Below are 17,564 nucleotides of genomic sequence, written 5' to 3'. Positions count from 1 at the left end.
ACACTTATATCTTCTTCCCTGGTGGCTCAGAGGTTAAAGTGTCTGGTGCAATACGGGAGACCTGGGTTCGATCCCTGGGTCAGGAAGATCCTCTGGAGAAGGAAATGACAACCCACTCCAGTATTCTTGCCTGGAGAATCCCATGGATGGAGGAGCCTGGCAGGATACAGTCCACAGGGTTGCAAAAAGTCGGACACGACTTCACTTTCACTTTCAATCAATTCACACATTTTTCTTTCCAGCTTAATTTTCATTTACTGCTTTATGGGTTAGTTCAGCCCATAGGTAGGGCTTGAAATATATAAACAGCTTATAAAGGGAGTTAAACTTATTCAATAATGGTAACATCTATGAGTAGGTAGTGCTCTTTCAGGTTTAAAAGGTGATAAAGACTGCATCCCAGAATGTTGTCTCTATCTTGGATGAATTACTTATCTGCAAGTCCCTGAGCAGATACTCAAAGTCTATACAGATAGCACTGGCAAAAAGCAGAGTCAGAGTATTTTAAATGTGAGACAAGTTTGTCTTGAAATGTATGTGTTGCTTCTATTTAATTGTGTGTGTGTGTGTGTGTATGTGTGTGTGGTTTTATTATTGTTGCTGTTTTCTAATTTGTTTGATTTTGGGCACAATGGAACTTGATGACTTATTGATAAGATTTTTCTTTTAGCACTCTTTTTTTTGCCATTTCTTGCCCAAATCTTTCCCATATATCTATTGAGGATTTACTACATACCAAGCACAAAGAAAGTGATGCAGTTTTTATCTAATTCAGACATACAGTAAGCCCATTATTGCTGTACTTATAATTCAGCTGGCAAGATGTGAGTGGGCTGAAAAGTATGGTGTCCTTGATTAGTGAGCAATTTTCATTGTGTTTATGCACCTAATACATGCTTTCAGACTTCACACCGTGTCCGTTTTCTTCTGTAGAAAATTTTCTTGGTAGGTTCTAATAGACAAAAATAAATTTCATCATCATTTTATTTGATAATGAGCAATTCATAGCTTAGAATAATTTTCTCAGAAAAAACATGCTTTAGCGACAATGGGTAAGAGATTTTCTCTTCTAGTATTATCAATAAAAACTTAGAGTTCACCAAAAATGTGTGGAGTAAAATGATAATTATTACACAGGGCTTTAGCTTGCAAACTAGACGTGTTATCCTCTAGTCATGAAAAGAAAATAGTCAAAATTCCTGAGTTGCAGTCTTGATTCTCATGCTTCTAATGTATCTCTCATTATGGACTGTATTGATTTTCTTTTTGCCAAAGAAGGAAACACAGTCCTACATATGGGACAGAGTTGTTTTGAAAATAAAATGTTGTTATACCATTGAAAATATTTTGAAAGTTTAGAAGAACCTAAAATGTTTCTTTTCATCAGTGACTAACATAGTCTAAATATATTACTGTTTAGAAATTGAGAATTAAGTTAGACCCAAGCTCCTAATAAGATGACATCTATTTTAGCTTTTATAATAACAAGTTATAATATGTCCACATGTCTGATTCCTCTGCTAGATTCAAAGCCTATTTCTTCACCTATATCCCCAGTTCCGAGCACTGAGTAGATTTTCAATAAATGTTCATTGGATAAATAAAACTGGTGAGGAGATGAGGAAAGAACATCTTTATATAGCATCACATTCTGATTGCTGGGGGCTTCCCAGTAAGCTCAATGATAAAGAATCTGCCGATGGTGCAGGAGCCGCAGGAGATATAGTTTCTATCTGTGGGTCAGGAAGATCCTCTGGAGAAGTAAATGGCACCCCACTCCAGTATTCTTGCCTGGAGAATCCCATGGACCGAGGAGCCTGGTGCGCTACAGCTCATATGGTCTCAAAGAATTGGACACGACTAAAGCTACTTAGCAGTCTGATTACCGTAAACTTTTCAGTCATATTTTGGAGAGAGGTAAATCTATTAAACAGGTACAGGTCACTGTTTCCCTTTTGCTTCAGTATAGAAATGGGAATGCTTTTGTTTCTTTTATTTCACCCTTTTTGTTGTTGAGTGGTTTCAGTAAAACATTGACAGAGTGTGGTCGTGGTAATATCATCTTTGTCAGCTATTTTCAGTGAAGTCTACGTTGCTTAAAAGAACGTACCGATATGATTTGATCTTAGACGTCTTCATGCATATCAAAGAGATGAAGACTGGTTTGCCCAGTTTTACCTGGTCATAAGATGCTCCAGTACTTTGGCCACCTGATGTGAAGAGCCAATTGATTGGAAAAGACCCTGATGCTGGGAAAGACTGAAGGCAGGAGGAGAAGAGGACAACAGAGGATGAGATGGCTGGATGGCATCACTGATTCAATGGACATGAGTTTGAGCAAACTCCAGGAAATGCTGAAGGACAGGGAAGCCTGCCATGTTGTAGTCCATGAGGTCTCAAAGAGTCAGATACAATTGAGCATCTAAACAACAACGAAGTGTTCTAGAGGAGTGACCTGCTATGGCTAATACTAGTACTTTCCCCGAAATAATAGATTAGGAGTATTAAAAAACTGATCTTTAATCATTTAATTCTTTTAAATACTCACAGCTTGCAAATTCAGTTCAGTTCAATTCAGTCACTCAGTTGTGTCCGACTCTTCACGACCCCATGAACTGCAGGACGCCAGGCCTCCCTGTCCATCACCAGCTCCTGGAGTCCATCCAAACCCACATCCATCGAGTCAGTGATGACATCCAGCCATCTCATCCTCTGTCGTCCCCTACTCCTCCTGCCCTCAATCTTTCCCAGCATCAGGGTCTTTTTAAATGAGTCAGCTCTTTGCATCAGGTGGCCAAAGTATTGGAGTTTCAGCTTCAGCAACAGTCCTTCCAATGAGCACCCAGGACTGATCTTTACCATGGACTGGTTAGATCTCCTTGCGGTCCAAGGGACTCTCAAGAGTCTTCTCCAACACCACAGTTCAAAAGCATCAATTCTTCAGCACCCAGCTTTCTTTATAGTCCAACTTTCACATCCATACATGACCACTGGAAAAATCATGAAAATGAAGTTGCTCAGTAGTGTCCAACTCTTTGCGACCCCATGGACTGTAGCCTATCAGGCTCCTCCATCCATGGGATTTTCCAGGCAAGAGTGCTGGAATGGATTGCCATTTCCTTCTCCAGGGGATCTTCCCAACCCAGGAATTGAACCCGGGTCTCCTGCATTGCAGGCAGATGCTTTACCATTTGAGCCACCAGGAAAAAATCATAGTTTGACTAGAAGGACCTTTGTTGGCAAAACAATGTCTCTGCTTTTGAATATACTATCTGGTTGGTCATAACTTTCCTTCCAAGGAGTAAGCGTCTTTTAATTTCATGGCTGCAGTCACCATCTGCAGTGACTTTGGAGCCCAGAAAAATACACTCAGCCACTGTTTCCATTGTTTCCCCATCTATTTGCCATGAAGTGATGGGACCAGATGCCATGATCTTTGTTTTCTGAATGTTGAGCTTTAAACCAACTTTTTCACTCTCCTCTTTCACTTTCATCAAGAGGCTCTTTTGTTCTTCTTCACTTTCTGCCATAGGGGTGGTGTCATCTGCATATCTGAGGTTATTGATATTTCTCTCGGCAATCTTGATTCCAGCTTGTATTCCCCAGCCCAGCATTTCTCATGATGTACTCTGCATATATGTTAAATAAGCAAGATGACAATATACAGCCTTGCCATACTTCTTTTCCTATTTGGAACCAGTCTTTTGTTCCATGTCCAGTTCTAACTGTTGCTTCTTGACCTGCATATAGGTTTCTCAAGAGGCAGGTCAGGTGGTCTGGTATCCCTGCCTTTTCAGAATTTTCCATAGTTTATTGTGATCTACACAGTCAAAGGCTTTCATGTAGTCAATAAAGCAGAAATAGATGTTTTCTGGAACTCTCTTGCTTTTTCCTTGATCCAGCGGATGTTGGCAATTTGATCTCTGGTTTCTCTGCCTTTTCTAAAACCAGCTTGAACATCTGGAAGTTCATGGTTCACATATTGTTGAAGCCTGGCTTGGAGAATTTTGAGCATTACTTTATTAGTGTGTGAGATGAGTGCAATTGTGCAGTAGTTTGAGCATTCTTTGGCATTGTCTTTCTTTGGGATTGGAATGAAAACTGACCTTTTCCAGTCCTGTTGCCACCGCTGAGTTTTCCAAATTTGCTGGCATATTGAGTGCATCACTTTGACATAGCTATTATTACATGATTTTCTATTTTCTATGGCTCAGAGTTGAATTCTAATTACATGTCTTTGCACAAGTTTCCATGCATGTGTGGACTCTGACATCACTTGTTAGAAAAGGGAAATTTGGTTGTAAATGTTACCTTTTCAGCACATCATAAATGCTCCTGAATGCATCTTTTTTTTGGCTTAGTAACATGATCTCCTGTTTGTATAGAGCTTTACAGTTTTGAAAGTGCTCTTATACATAACTTTTTTGAAAATACTCCAGAAGAAAGGGAGAGTAGGTGTTACAGGCTTTTTGTTGCAACTGCTCTGTAAGTTACTTTGACCTAATGTGAAAGTGAAAGTGTTAGTTGTTCAGTTCTGTCTGACTCTTTGTGACCCCATGCTCCACATGTGACCCCACCAGGCTCCTCTGTCCAAACAATTCTCCAGACAAGAATATTGGAATGAGTAGCTATTCCCTTTTCCAGGGGATTTTTCCTGACCTAAGGTTCAAACCTGGGTCTCCTGCATTGCAGGCAGATTCTTAAGTTACCTACAGAATATGTAATTGTCAAGTAAAATTAGATTTGACCTAATTATGTTGAAATTTCCACACCTTTTACTCTTCTGGTAAATCTGTGAACCAAGAAAATGCTTGCATAGATATATCTATGCTAAATCATATCATTGGGTTTTGGGACCTTGTGTCTTGGGAAATTAGGCTCAGGTGAAATTATTGCAATCTCCTTTGCTCAAAGATAGGAAACTGTGAGTAATCAAAGAATAACTGAAATAGAGATTTTTTTTTGATTTTTTGTCAAGGTAGATATGTCTCTCTTCTGGTGAGGAAAATGTGTAACAGAGAAGGCTGAAGAGAAAGATATTTATAGTTTGAATAAATGTAATGCTCGTTTATTGTGTTTTATATATTTGTTTTACAGGGATCAGGGGAAGGACTTATTTAAATGCATATTTATAATCCATTACTTCTTTCTTTGGTAATTATAGTTTGTTGAATTCTGTTTGAGATGGGGCTAAGGTCTAAAGAGATGTGGTAAGAGGAGATAAAATTCTAGAGAAGAATCAGGTAACTCTGGGGAGTTTGCTCAAACTCATGAATATTTAGATAGTTTAATATATTTAAACCCATTTAACAAAAAGGAAAATGGCCCTAAGATTTTCTTTAAAAAAAAACTTTTTTTCTTAACAAATAGTGAAGCGAAGTGAACTTTAGTAACTGAAACTTTTATTTCTTCACAGCTGACATTTGGGAGAAGTTTTTGGTGCCTTATGATATTTTGTACACCGAGTCTTAAAAATGAAATTGTGAAATTTCATTTCGCAGTGACCCAGGTATCTTATATATCCTTAGGTGTTTTATAAAAAATAAAGTTTATTTTTCCAGTTCTATAAACACCAGTAGTTCAATTTTTTTAAAAAAAATAGGTCATTCAGATACCACTTAGTAGATATCAAATCCTCATCAGACAGTGAAAATCTCTGAAAGTATCAGGTGTCAAAGCAGATAATTGCTTTAGGAAATTCTATGACCACTTAGTGAGGCACCAAAGATTTACTTAGCTAGTATCTTTCTGAAGAGCATCAAAGAAAAAAGAAAGGACCTTTTTAGAGTATAATCAGGTTGGAATAATTCTCTTTAGCTGCCAATTAGTTTTTTTTATTTGCTTTCATGTAAGCCATAACATTTATTCATCAGGAAGAGATGTTATTCATCTTGTATAATTTTTTAATTAGTAAAGCTCCACATTTCTTATTGCACATCAGATTTATTAAATTCTTCATATCTATCCTGAATCTGTTTATTTGTAATTGTTTAAACCAATCAGGTTATACTTCAAGTAAAAATGTGATTAATGTGATACTCCAATCTAAATTTAATGAAAGACTATGTTGTAAGAAAACCAAACATTTTATAGCATATAAGTTTTGCCCTGCTAATTCTGAAAACCTATTGAAGGCACAGTATGTCCCTTTTCAGCTTCAACAACAGATTCCTTCAGAACACCAGGAGAGTTGCTGAATAACAATTTTGTAGAAAATTTTTATTGTTTTTAATACATCAATTATTTTATACTGTTAGCTCAATTTTGGGAAGGTAACATGCAAATTTAATAAAATATTTTTACACATTAGTGAATAACATATTTGAGAGTGATAATTTGGTTGTACTTGACAGAAAATCAATTAAAGCTCAATTAAGCTTAACAAAGTATATATGAAAGAAAGTGAAAGTGAAGTCGCTCAGTCCTATCTGACTCTTTGCAACCCATGGACTGTAGCCCACCAGGCTCCTCCGTCCATGGGATTCTCCAGGCAAGAATACTGGAGAGGGTTGCCGTTTCCTTCTCCAGGGGATCTTCCCGACCCAGGGATCGAACCCAGGTCTCCCACATTGCAGGCAGACGCTTTAACCTCTGCACCACACATAGGCTATCATAATTGAAAGTTCTATAATGATATTTCAGACACGGCTGAATCTAGGCACTCTCATAGTTTGTTTTCCATTTAGTTGGATACATTTTAAGGCAATGTCACCTTAAATAGGACAAAGTCACCAGGCTTTCAGTCCCCCAGGTAGTCAACTCAAGTGACTAGAGATTGCTTCTTTCTAAATAGTTTTAGAAAAGGGTTGATTTGATTTTCTTTGTTGTCACTTAGTCCAACTTTCCATTCCTGAACAAGAATAATTATGACTAGGTTTATGGTGCATTCATTGGCCAGTCCTGGACCTAGAATAATAACCCCAGGCAAACATAACTACCAGTAAGTAGCAAAGAAGTGTAGGTCTGCAAGGGACACCCAGGGCAATATCATGAGTCTGTGCCTGGTTTTGCCTTTGTTTTTGTTTTGGTGAGAGGTGGTGATGACAGCAGCAAAGCGCAATGTATGTATATACTAATTAAATGAAGAGTGTACCGTTATAGTGTACCACATTAAATTAAATGTGTACCATTATATATAAGTCCCATTGAGATAAAAAGCAGGAGTTTAAAATGGTGTACTAATATTTGGTGGTAGAACAACATGAAGAATAAAAGACCTTGATACTGAAAATGTTTCATTGCTGAAAAAAAGCCTGGGTACATAACCAATCATCTTACAAAATACTTGTGATCATAGCATTTCTGAGACTTTCTCACTTGCAAAATAATTATTTGGTTAACAGTACATACATTTATACATTTATTTTTGTGTTGAATTTTATCGCTGTAGAAGGTATTGCAGATTTTATTGAGTAGTGTTTGTATAATTTAATTTAATTATATCCAATGATGGTAATATTGCAATCAATTTACCACAGAGGTAAGGATTAGTAAAACCCTTCTCCCCACCCTCTGCTTTAACTGTGGGAAATTGGAACACTCTATCACAGCTCACTGAAATTTGTCTTTAAGTGCATTATTCATTTCATGGATATTAGCATCAATAAAAGTAAACTCCACAGGCCTGGAAAAATTAAACTAATGACTTTTTACATAATCCAAGTAAATGAATGCTTTCTGGTCCAATTTTTCATTAAGGACTCAACCACAGTTTCTTGATTCCCTTCATTTGAATAGCCTCTATTGTGGGACTATTTACAAAAATGCTTAGTAAGAGCATTTATTGAATAGGTGTTCTATTTCCATACACACATGGAAATATATTTATACACTGTTACAGTTTTGGGTAGTAATATGAGGTATTTTAAAAATTAAGAGTGGCCTCTATCATAAGTGTTTTATAATTGTTTCTTCAATTACCTGAATATGTTTTTTTAATGTATTAAAATACTATAGTAAAGAATAGTGACTCATAATTTTCGTCTTCTGAGATGAAGGAAGGAAGGAAAGAAGAACATAAAGAAAGAAGGCAGGAGAGAGGGAAGAAGGAATGAAAGAAGGAGAGAAAATACCCAAAAATGAAGAATAGCTGGGAGAGATTCTGTTTCTAAATGGTGCTAAAATTCATATTTGCAGTGTTTTAGAAACAGTCCTAGTGTGCTCCTCCATCCATGGGATTTTCCAGGCAAGAGTACCAGAGTGGATTGCCATTTCCTTCTCCAGGGGATCTTCCTGACTCAGGGATTCAACCCAGGTCTCCTGCATTGCAGGCAGACGCTTTACCCTCCAAGCCACTAGGGAAGCCCAGTTTAAAATTAAGCCTAATTAAATCTATAAACTCTACTGCTGCTGCTGCTGCTGCTGCTAAGTCGCTTCAGTCATGTCCGACTCTGTGAGACCTCAGAGACGGCAGCCCACCAGGCTCCCCCGTCCCTGGGATTCTCCAGGCAAGAACACTGGAGTGGGTTGCCATTTCCTTCTCCAATGCATGAAAGTGAAAAGTGAAAGTGAAGTCGCTCAGTCGTGTCCAATGCCTAGCGACCCCATGGACTGCAGCCCACCAGGCTCCTCCATCCATGGGATTTGCCAGGCAAGAGTGCTGGAGTGGGTTGCCATTGCCTTCTCCAATAAACTATACTAGATGTATAAAATTGTAACATTAAATAAGTAAAGCTGATCGACATTTTTAATAATGACTTAGTTGCTTTAAAACCTTTGTGTCAGTTCATAGCTAAGGTCTTAATTTAAGGATTAGTGACTTATATGATTTTGGTTGTAAAATATGTAGCTGACATTATGGGAAACTTTAAAATAAAAACAATCCTTCCTAATTCTGTGGATGAATAGAATATAGTTATCTGAGAGAGGAGAAAAGAAGGCAGAGAAAATAAAAAGTTCAAAGATCCTGAGGCTTAGTTGCATCAACATCTCAAAAAAACCTCATGATTCAGGGAACTCAAACCAGGGCTCTGTAACAACCTAGAGAGGTGGGATGGGGAAGCAGACAAGAGGGAGGTTCAAGAGAGTGGGGGCACAATTCATGTTGATGTTTGGCAGAAATCATCAATACTTTAAAGCAATTATTCTTCAATTAAAAAATAAGTAAATTTAAAATTGACAAAAAAGTAAAAATAAAAAGCACTCCAAGTGGAAAATAAAATTATAAATTAAGTATTTGGTAAATTAAACATAAAATTTGTATTTCACCTGTACTTAAAGAAGTACATGTTTCAGAAAAAGACAATTTTTTGATGATCACGCTTTTTGCTGGAAAGCGTGGTTTGAAATTAACATTATCATTTGCTGTTAATGGAAGTCTGTTTTGTTATATCTTTCTGGAAAGCAACTTGGTGGTATATTAAAAAATACTCCAAAGATCAAATATTTTTTCACCTAGTAGTTTAACTTCCAAGAAGCCATTATAAAGGAATAACTTAAGATGAGCACAAATATTTATGTATGAAGATATATGTTATGCCTCTACTTATATTATGAAATGTAGAACTTTTAAACAATTCATCATAAGTAATGATCAGTATCAGTATCAGTTCAGTCACTCAGTCACGTGTGACTCTTTGCGACCCCATGAATCGCAGCACGCCAGGCCTCCCTGTCCATCACCAACTCCCAGAGTTCACTCAGACTCACGTCCATCGAGTCAGTGATGACATCCAGCCATCTCATCCTCTGTCGTCCCCTTCTCCTCCTGCCTCCAATCCCTCCCAGCATCAAAGTCTTTTCCAATGAGTCAACTCTTCGCATGAGGTGGCCAAAGTACTGGAGTCTCAGCTTTAGCATCATTCCTTCCAAAGAAATCCCAGGGCTGATCTCCTTCAGAATGGATTGATTGGATCTCCTTGCAGTCCAAGGGACTCTCAAGAGTCTTCTCCAACACCACAGTTCAAAAGCATCAATTCTTCGGTGCTCAGCCTTCTTCACAGTCCAACTCTCGCATCCATACATGACCACAGGAAAAACCATAGCCTTGACTAGACGGACCTTAGTCGGCAAAGTAATGTCTCCGCTTTTGAATATGCTATCTAGGTTGGTCATAACTTTTCTTCCAAGGAGTAAGCGTCTTTTAATTTCATGGCTGCAATCACCATCTGCAGTGATTTTGGAGCCCCCAAAAATAAAGTCTTCCACTGTTTCCACTGTTTCCCCATCTATTTCCCATGAAGTGATGGGACCAGATGCCATGATCTTCGTTTTCTGAATGTTGAGCTTTAAGCCAACTTTTTCACTCTCCACTTTCACTTTCATAAGAGGCTTTTTAGTTCCTCTTCACTTTCTGCCATAAGGGTGGTGTCATCTGCATATCTGAGGTTATTGATATTTCTCCCTGCAATCTTGATTCCAGCTTGTGTTTCTTCCAGTCCAGCGTTTCTCATGATGTAGTCTGCATATAAGTTAAATAAGGAGGGTGACAATATACAGCCTTGACGTACTCCTTTTCCTATTTGGAACCAGTCTGTTGTTCCATGTCCAGTTCTAACTGTTGCTTCCTGACCTGCATACAGATTTCTCAAGAGGCAGGTCAGGTGGTCTGCTATTCCCATGATAATAAGTAATGATAAGTATCTTGAATTACCAGGTCCTTTTTATTTTAATGTGCTGGGCACTATCTGTGGTTTATCTCATTTATTTATTTCTACATTTTATAATGTATGTGTGCTCAGTCGCTCAGCATGAATTTCACTTTGCCATACATCACTCATTAATGCAAGTAAATTTTTAGTCTGTGGCCAGTTATCACTACTTTGAATCCATCATAGTGCTTATACTGTGTTTTAAGTGAAAGTGAAGTCTGTCAGTCATGTCTGACTCTTTGCGACCCTGTGGACTGTAGCCTACCAGGCTCTTCTGTCCATGGGATTCTCCAGGCAGGAATACTGGAGCAGGTTGCCATTTCCTTCTCCAGGCAATCTTCCTGACCCAGGGATCGAACCCTGGTCTCCCGCATTGCAGGCAGACAGTTTAACCTCTGAGCCACCAGGGAAGCCCATGTGTTTTAAATAAGAGTATCTAAATATTTGAGAGCTCAGAGTTTGTGAAGAGTTAGCGTTAAAAAGAACAAAGACTTTGCTTTAATCTATTTATACCGAAAAGTATAATAACCAAAAGTTTCATAGAAAGTGGCTTGTGTTTTCCACTGATTGCAGCAGGAGTGAATAACTTACTATTTGTTCTCCAACTTCTAATTAGGAATATTTCATGCTGGTGACAGCTTCAAAGTTCTGCTAAAATTTCCATGTCAAATGTAGAGGGAAGAACTAGATTTAATTTGTTTTCAAATTGGTAAGTTAAAATTGATATTCTGAGATAATTTGTCCTATCTAATCTTATATCACTTTTTCTTTATCATTCTGAGAACTGAATGTGGATAACTTAAAGTACACATGGAACAATAAAGAATGATGTCAATCAATTCTTGGTCCAGATTGGCATCTCTGAGAACAGGAAAGGGCAGGATCAGTGGTGTCTTGGTCTAGCTCTCTTCCTACATGAATTAAATCCCAAGAATCATTCTCCTTTTATATCTTACAAGTATGAATGCCCTGAATCTACTTCTATTTTTGCATTGCCATTTAGCAAATATACACAGATCTAAGAAATAGTTTGCTATCCTCATCATTTTTTACCTTGCACCACTTCCCTGTTTTATAATATTCATATCACCTTTAGGATAAAACCCAAATTTTGGCATGTCATTCGGGAAGCTTCTTGATATAGTCTTATCTTACTGTGAATTTTTTTCATAAATAGTTTCATAAGTATTTTATTTCAAAATCGCTAATCACTAGCATTCCTTAAAGGTGGCATGTTTTTTCTTGTTTGCATACCTTTGCTTACGATGTTCCCTCTGCAACTAATTTCTTCATTAGACAACTTCTGAACTGATGGTTCAGATTCTCTTTTTTTTAAGGAAGAATTCCCCCTGAACTTTCTCTTTGTTTCTTCAATACCTCATTTTGCCATTAACATAGTCTTGCTTTGACAGACTCAAAGGAGGGTATAGACTTATTTTTCTCTCCCTAATGATTAATGCAGGGCTTCCCTGGTGGCTCAGTGGTAAAGAATCAGCCTTCGATACAGGAGACATGGGTTTGATCCCTGGGTTGGGAATATCCCCTGGAGAAGGAAATGGCAACCCAATCTCGTATTTGTTGCCTGGGAAATCCCATGGACAGAGGAGCCTGGAGGGCTATAGTCCACGGAACTGCAGAAGAGTTGGACCTGACCTAGTGAGTGTTACAACAGCAACAGCAACTAATACAATTGGACTTTAAGTAGGTGTTCAACAAATATTTGTTTGTGTTGTTATTTAGTCTCTCAGTCATGTCTGACTCTTAGCGACGCCATGGGCTGCAGCACAGCAAGCTTCACTATCCTTCACCATCTCCCAGAGCTTGCTCAAACTGAATGTCCATTGAGCTGGTGATGCCATCCAACCATTTTGTCTTCTGGCATCTCCTTCTCTTCTTGCCTTCAAATCTTTCCCAGCATCAGGGTCTTTTCCAATGAGTCAGCTCTTTTCATCAGGTGGCCAAAGTATTGGATATTCAGCATCAATCCTACCAATGAGTATTCATGGTTGATTTCCTTTAGGATTAATTGGTTTGATCTCCTTGTTGTCCAAGGGACTCTCAAGAGTCTTCTCCAGAATCAAGATACAAAGGCATCAATTCTTCAGTGTTCCGCCTTCCTTATGGTCAAACTCTCACGTCCATACATGACATGACTACTGGAAAAACCATAGTTTTGACCTTTGTCAAAATGTCAAAGGACCTCTGGACCTTTGTTGGCAAAGTAGTGTCTCTGCTTTTTAATACTCTGGCTAGATTTGTCACACTTTTTCTTCAAAGGAACAAGTGTCTTTTAATTTTATGGTTGCAGTAATCATCCACAGTGATTTCAGAGCGCAAGAGAATAAAGTCTGTCACTGTTTCCATTGTTTTCCCATCTATTTGCCATGAAGTGATGGGACTAAATGCCATGACCTTCGATTTTTGAATGTTGTTTTAAACCAGCTTTTTCATTCTCCTATTTCACCTTCATCAAGAGGCATTTCTTAGTTCATCTTCGCTTTCTGCCGTATGGGTAGTGTCATCTCCATATCTGAGGTTATTGATATTTCTCCCGGCAATCTTGACACCAGCTTGTGAAATGTCACACACACACACACACACACACACACACACACACACACACACACACACACGTAAGTAAATAGCTTATATACTTGGCATATAAGTCAAATAAGCAGGGTGATAATATACAGCCTTGAGGTACTCCTTTCCAATTTTGAACCAGTCCATTGTTTCACATTCAGTTTTAACTGTTGCTTCTTGACATGCATACAGTAGGTTTCTCAGGAGACAGGTCAGGTGGTCTGGTATTTCCTTCCTTTTAAGAATTTTGCACAGTTTATTGTGATCAACATAGTCAAAGGGTTTAGTGTGGTCAGTGAATCAGAAGTAGATGTTTTTCTGAAACTCTCTTGCTTTCCCTATGATCCAACGAATGTTGGCAATTTTTTCTCTCGTTCCTCTGCCTTTTCTAAATCCAACTTGTATATCTGGAAGTGTTCGGTTCAAGTACTGCTGACACTTAGTTTGAAGGACTTTGAACATAACCTTACTAGCATGGGGCTTGCTTGGTGGCTCAGTTAGTAAAGAATCCACCTGCAATGCAGGAGACCTGGGTTTGATCCCTGGGTTGGGAAGATACCCTGGAGAAGGGAACAGCTACCCACTCCAGTGTTGTGGCCTGGAGAATTCCATGGACTGTATAGTCCAAGGGATTGCAAACAGTCAGACACGACTGAGCAACTTTCACTCTTTCACTTACTAGCAGGGGAAATGAGTGCAATTATGTGTTTGAACATTCTTTGACATTACCCTTCTTTGGGATTGGAATGAAAAGTCACATTTTTCAATCCTGTGGCCACTGCTGAATTTTTCAAATTAGCTGGCAAATTTGCAGCACTTTAACAGCTTCATCTTTTATGATTTTAAATATCTCAGCTGGAATTCTGTCTCCTTCACTAGCTTTGTTGGTAGTGATGCTTCCTAAGGCCCACTTGGCTTCCCACTCCAGGATATCAGGCTCTAGGTGGGTGATCACACCATCATGGTTAATCTGGGTCATGAAGATCTTTTTTGTATAGTTTTTCTATATATTCTTCCTATGTCTTCTTAATATCTTCTGCTTCTGTTAGGTCCATACAGTTTCTGTCCTTTTTTTGTGCCCATCTTTGCATGAAATGTTCCCTTGGTATCTAATTTTCTTGAAGAGATCTCTAGTTTTTCCTATTCTGTTGTTTTCCTATATTTCTTGGCCTTGTTTACTTAGGAAGGCTTTCTTATCTCTTCTTTCTGTTCTTTGGAACTCTGCATTCAGATGGGTATATCTTTCCGTTTCTCCTTTCTCTTTTGCTTCTCTTCTTTTCTCAGCTACCTCTTCAGGCAACCATTTTGCTTCTTTCCATTTCTTTTTTTGGGGATGGTTTTGTTCACTGCCTCCTGTACAATGATATTAACCTCTGCCCATAGTTCTTCAGTCACTCTGTCTATGAGATCTAATCTCTTGAATCTATTTTTCATGAATTTTTTTTAATGAACCAAGTTAATTTTCCAACTTTACTTTCCCTAGAGCATAGGAGTATATTAGGGCTATATGAATGTCACTACCTCAGTGAGAAGACTAGAATGCACAGGAAATGATTGTCCCAAGTCACTTATGACAATCATCTTGTACTTTTGGCCTAGAACATTAGGGTAAAAAACATTGAGAAGACAACCACTAAGGCAGTTGGACAAAGATGTTAAGGCACGCTAAGTCATTTGAACTTTGTCCAGAGGGTGATACGGTTATATTACTTGTTAGAGAAATCATAGTTGAGTACGGATGACCTGGTAAGGAAGTAAACTTGAAGAAGTAACAAAATGGAATGATCAGTATTGAGTATAATTGGATTTTTTTCTTGATTTAACTGCATGTAGCTGGTAAGGGATATAAAAGGGATTAGTAATGCATGGTTTCTGTCTTGAGCAATTAGAATGAGAATTGTAGTATTTACTTAATTAAAGTCTCAGGATGAAGGAAAGAAAAAGGTAATTGTGAACCAAGAATCCCATTTTGCATATTTTGAATTTAGATACCTATAATAGATATAAGAAATGAACATTCAGGAAAACTTTTTTTGCAGCATTTTGGAAATTAGTTTGTATTATTGCTAAATTCTTGAAGCTAGATATAAAAAGAAAATTAAGTAGTAAAATGATTTTGAAAAAGTTTTAAGATCATGATAATGGTGGTCTCTGTTTCACGGTAGTCTTTATTTCATTTGATGACAAATAAGAATAGCTTTTAGCCTGGCTTGTTTGTTTAGGGTGGTTTTGATGTGTATGGAATATTTAAAGACACAAATGTTGCATCAACCATTTGAGGCTTCTAGTCATATTGCAATGTTTATAATGGTTTTCTTAAACTAACACTATTTGAAAGAATGAACATTTGGTAAAAATAAATAAATAAAAATGATTGGCCTCATTTAATTTTTGTACCTCTTCAAAGTTCATAATTTGTAATAAATGGTGACAACATAGTATAAGATTGAGAGTAATAAATTTGTGCTAAAATTTTAAGAATAATTTTAGGAATCATTCACATGGAAATTGATTTTATATTTTAAAATAAAATGTGTTTAAAAAGACAGCTCATTAGCATATCTCAGTTTTTGCAAGAATATTTAAGATGCTCTTTATATAAACAAATCTAATCATATCAGACAGTGGAATAATAGATCCACTTCAGAGTATGTGTCATTTTCCTTCAAGAAGAAAGAAGTAGGCAAAAGTTCATTCTTGTTTTTTGATGTGGGTATTTTTATGCTTTTCTTTATTCTGTCACATTACATAAAATATTCTAGGTTGAAAGTATTTTCCACAGTTAAAGTGGATTTCAGTCAATCTGAGAAAATAAAAGCTGTGGGGATAACATGAATTAACCGTTTTAAGGAAAATATTTACTTGCTGTAATGTTGGAATACGATTTTTTTTAACAAAATTACTTATGTTATCTTGGCTGATTTCTAATTTCATACCATTAGATTAATATTCACATAAAATATATAGGGAAACAGCCATTCTGCTAAAAAATAGTTTTGTCTCCTTTTTTGCTTCTCCTTGCCCAAGACAGACAAAAGAGAGAGAAAAAAAAAAATGACCTGGTTAATCATTTTGGAAATCACGACATTATTTCATGGTTACCATTTAGCTATGCCATGTTTGAAATTTCCTGTCCAGGTTGAACAGATCTATTTTCAAAGCTGGAAGTACTTGATAATGCAGCTTTATCTTTTTCAGGAAAGATAAACATGAATCGTATCATTTATATACCCTGAGTCAATCTTAAGAACATATCATGCGATGATTTAACAAACAGCAGCATCATTGGGTAGATACACAGGTTTTTCACTAAAATTATAGCGTATCCATAAATGGCCTTAAAATATATCCTGCCCATATTTTAATTCAGATTTTTCAATTGTTGCCTTCTCTGCCAGATGCTGTTGATGATCTGACTATACAATACTGCCTTAGTATCTTCCAGATAAGCTTTTTTACTTGAATTATTGCCCCAAAGTTTGTCCCTGGTGCCTCATAAACTCAGATGCCTTTTTTCTTTATCTCTAAACATGTTAGAAAATGAAAAAGAATATGATGAACAAATAGATAAACAAGCTTCTAAAGAAAATTTTAGCTAAGTTAGAATTGTTTCAGAATATTCAGATGACTCAGATACAGAGAGGCAGAAATAAAGTATTTGAGAGCCATCTTTAGTCTATAATTTGAAAAAGTGAAAAATATAGGTCTGGCTTTACCAGTGGTCTGTATTAGAGTTATGGAGGGAGGCTGAACAAATGAGTTAGATATGCTTTAGTACTTGTGCTTCCCCTCCTCCTCAACAAAAAGCACTGTTTTTGCTGTTTTGGCAAGAAGAAATACTGTACTATAATTTTTTTTTTTCTGCTATTTGAATTTGTGTTAGAGGTCCATTTTAAATGATGGAATTAAGGGAAGGCATAATTTATGCTGTTGCATCTGGAAGGACTTTTCCTTTTTGTCTGTTGGAATAAAAATGTAAAAATCTTAACGAGCTGTTATGTCTCTTCTAGTTATAGCATGAGAATAAATGGAAGGATAAGCTCCCCAAATGCTTCTCCATAGCAGTTGAAGTGAAATGAGAAAAATAGATTAGTGCTTTCTACAATTTTGTTTCACCTTCTTAATCAGGGACAGAGTATGCGCTTGGTTAGTCTCATTAGCTAATAAGTGGAGGAGACAGCTGGGCCGAGTTGTCATACAGCCTGAGCGAGAGAGGGGGTATACTGTCAAGCAACCATCACTGTTTTAATAGTAATATATCCATGAATTAAAACATTTAACTCATTATCTAGCAATCTTATTTGCCCTTTTCTAGCAATCTATTACTCTGCTTTTTCGAAAAAAATTAGATGCTCTACCATGGTTTTCCTATTATTGGGTAACTTTCTTGAA

At 37.2% G+C, this 17,564-nt stretch overlaps 1 protein-coding gene across 20 annotated transcripts in view; it reads left to right on the top strand.

Annotated features, from left to right (window-relative positions):
• Positions 1-17,564, top strand: part of GULP1 (GULP PTB domain containing engulfment adaptor 1) — a 328,660-nt gene that overhangs the window by 113,967 nt on the left and 197,129 nt on the right. The window lies entirely within an intron of this gene.

Source organism: Ovis aries, chromosome 2 (assembly GCF_016772045.2).
Source record: "Ovis aries strain OAR_USU_Benz2616 breed Rambouillet chromosome 2, ARS-UI_Ramb_v3.0, whole genome shotgun sequence".
Lineage (NCBI taxonomy): Eukaryota > Metazoa > Chordata > Mammalia > Artiodactyla > Bovidae > Ovis > Ovis aries.
Note: the sequence above shows the minus strand (reverse complement) of the source record. Positions and strands in the feature narration are given on the sequence as shown.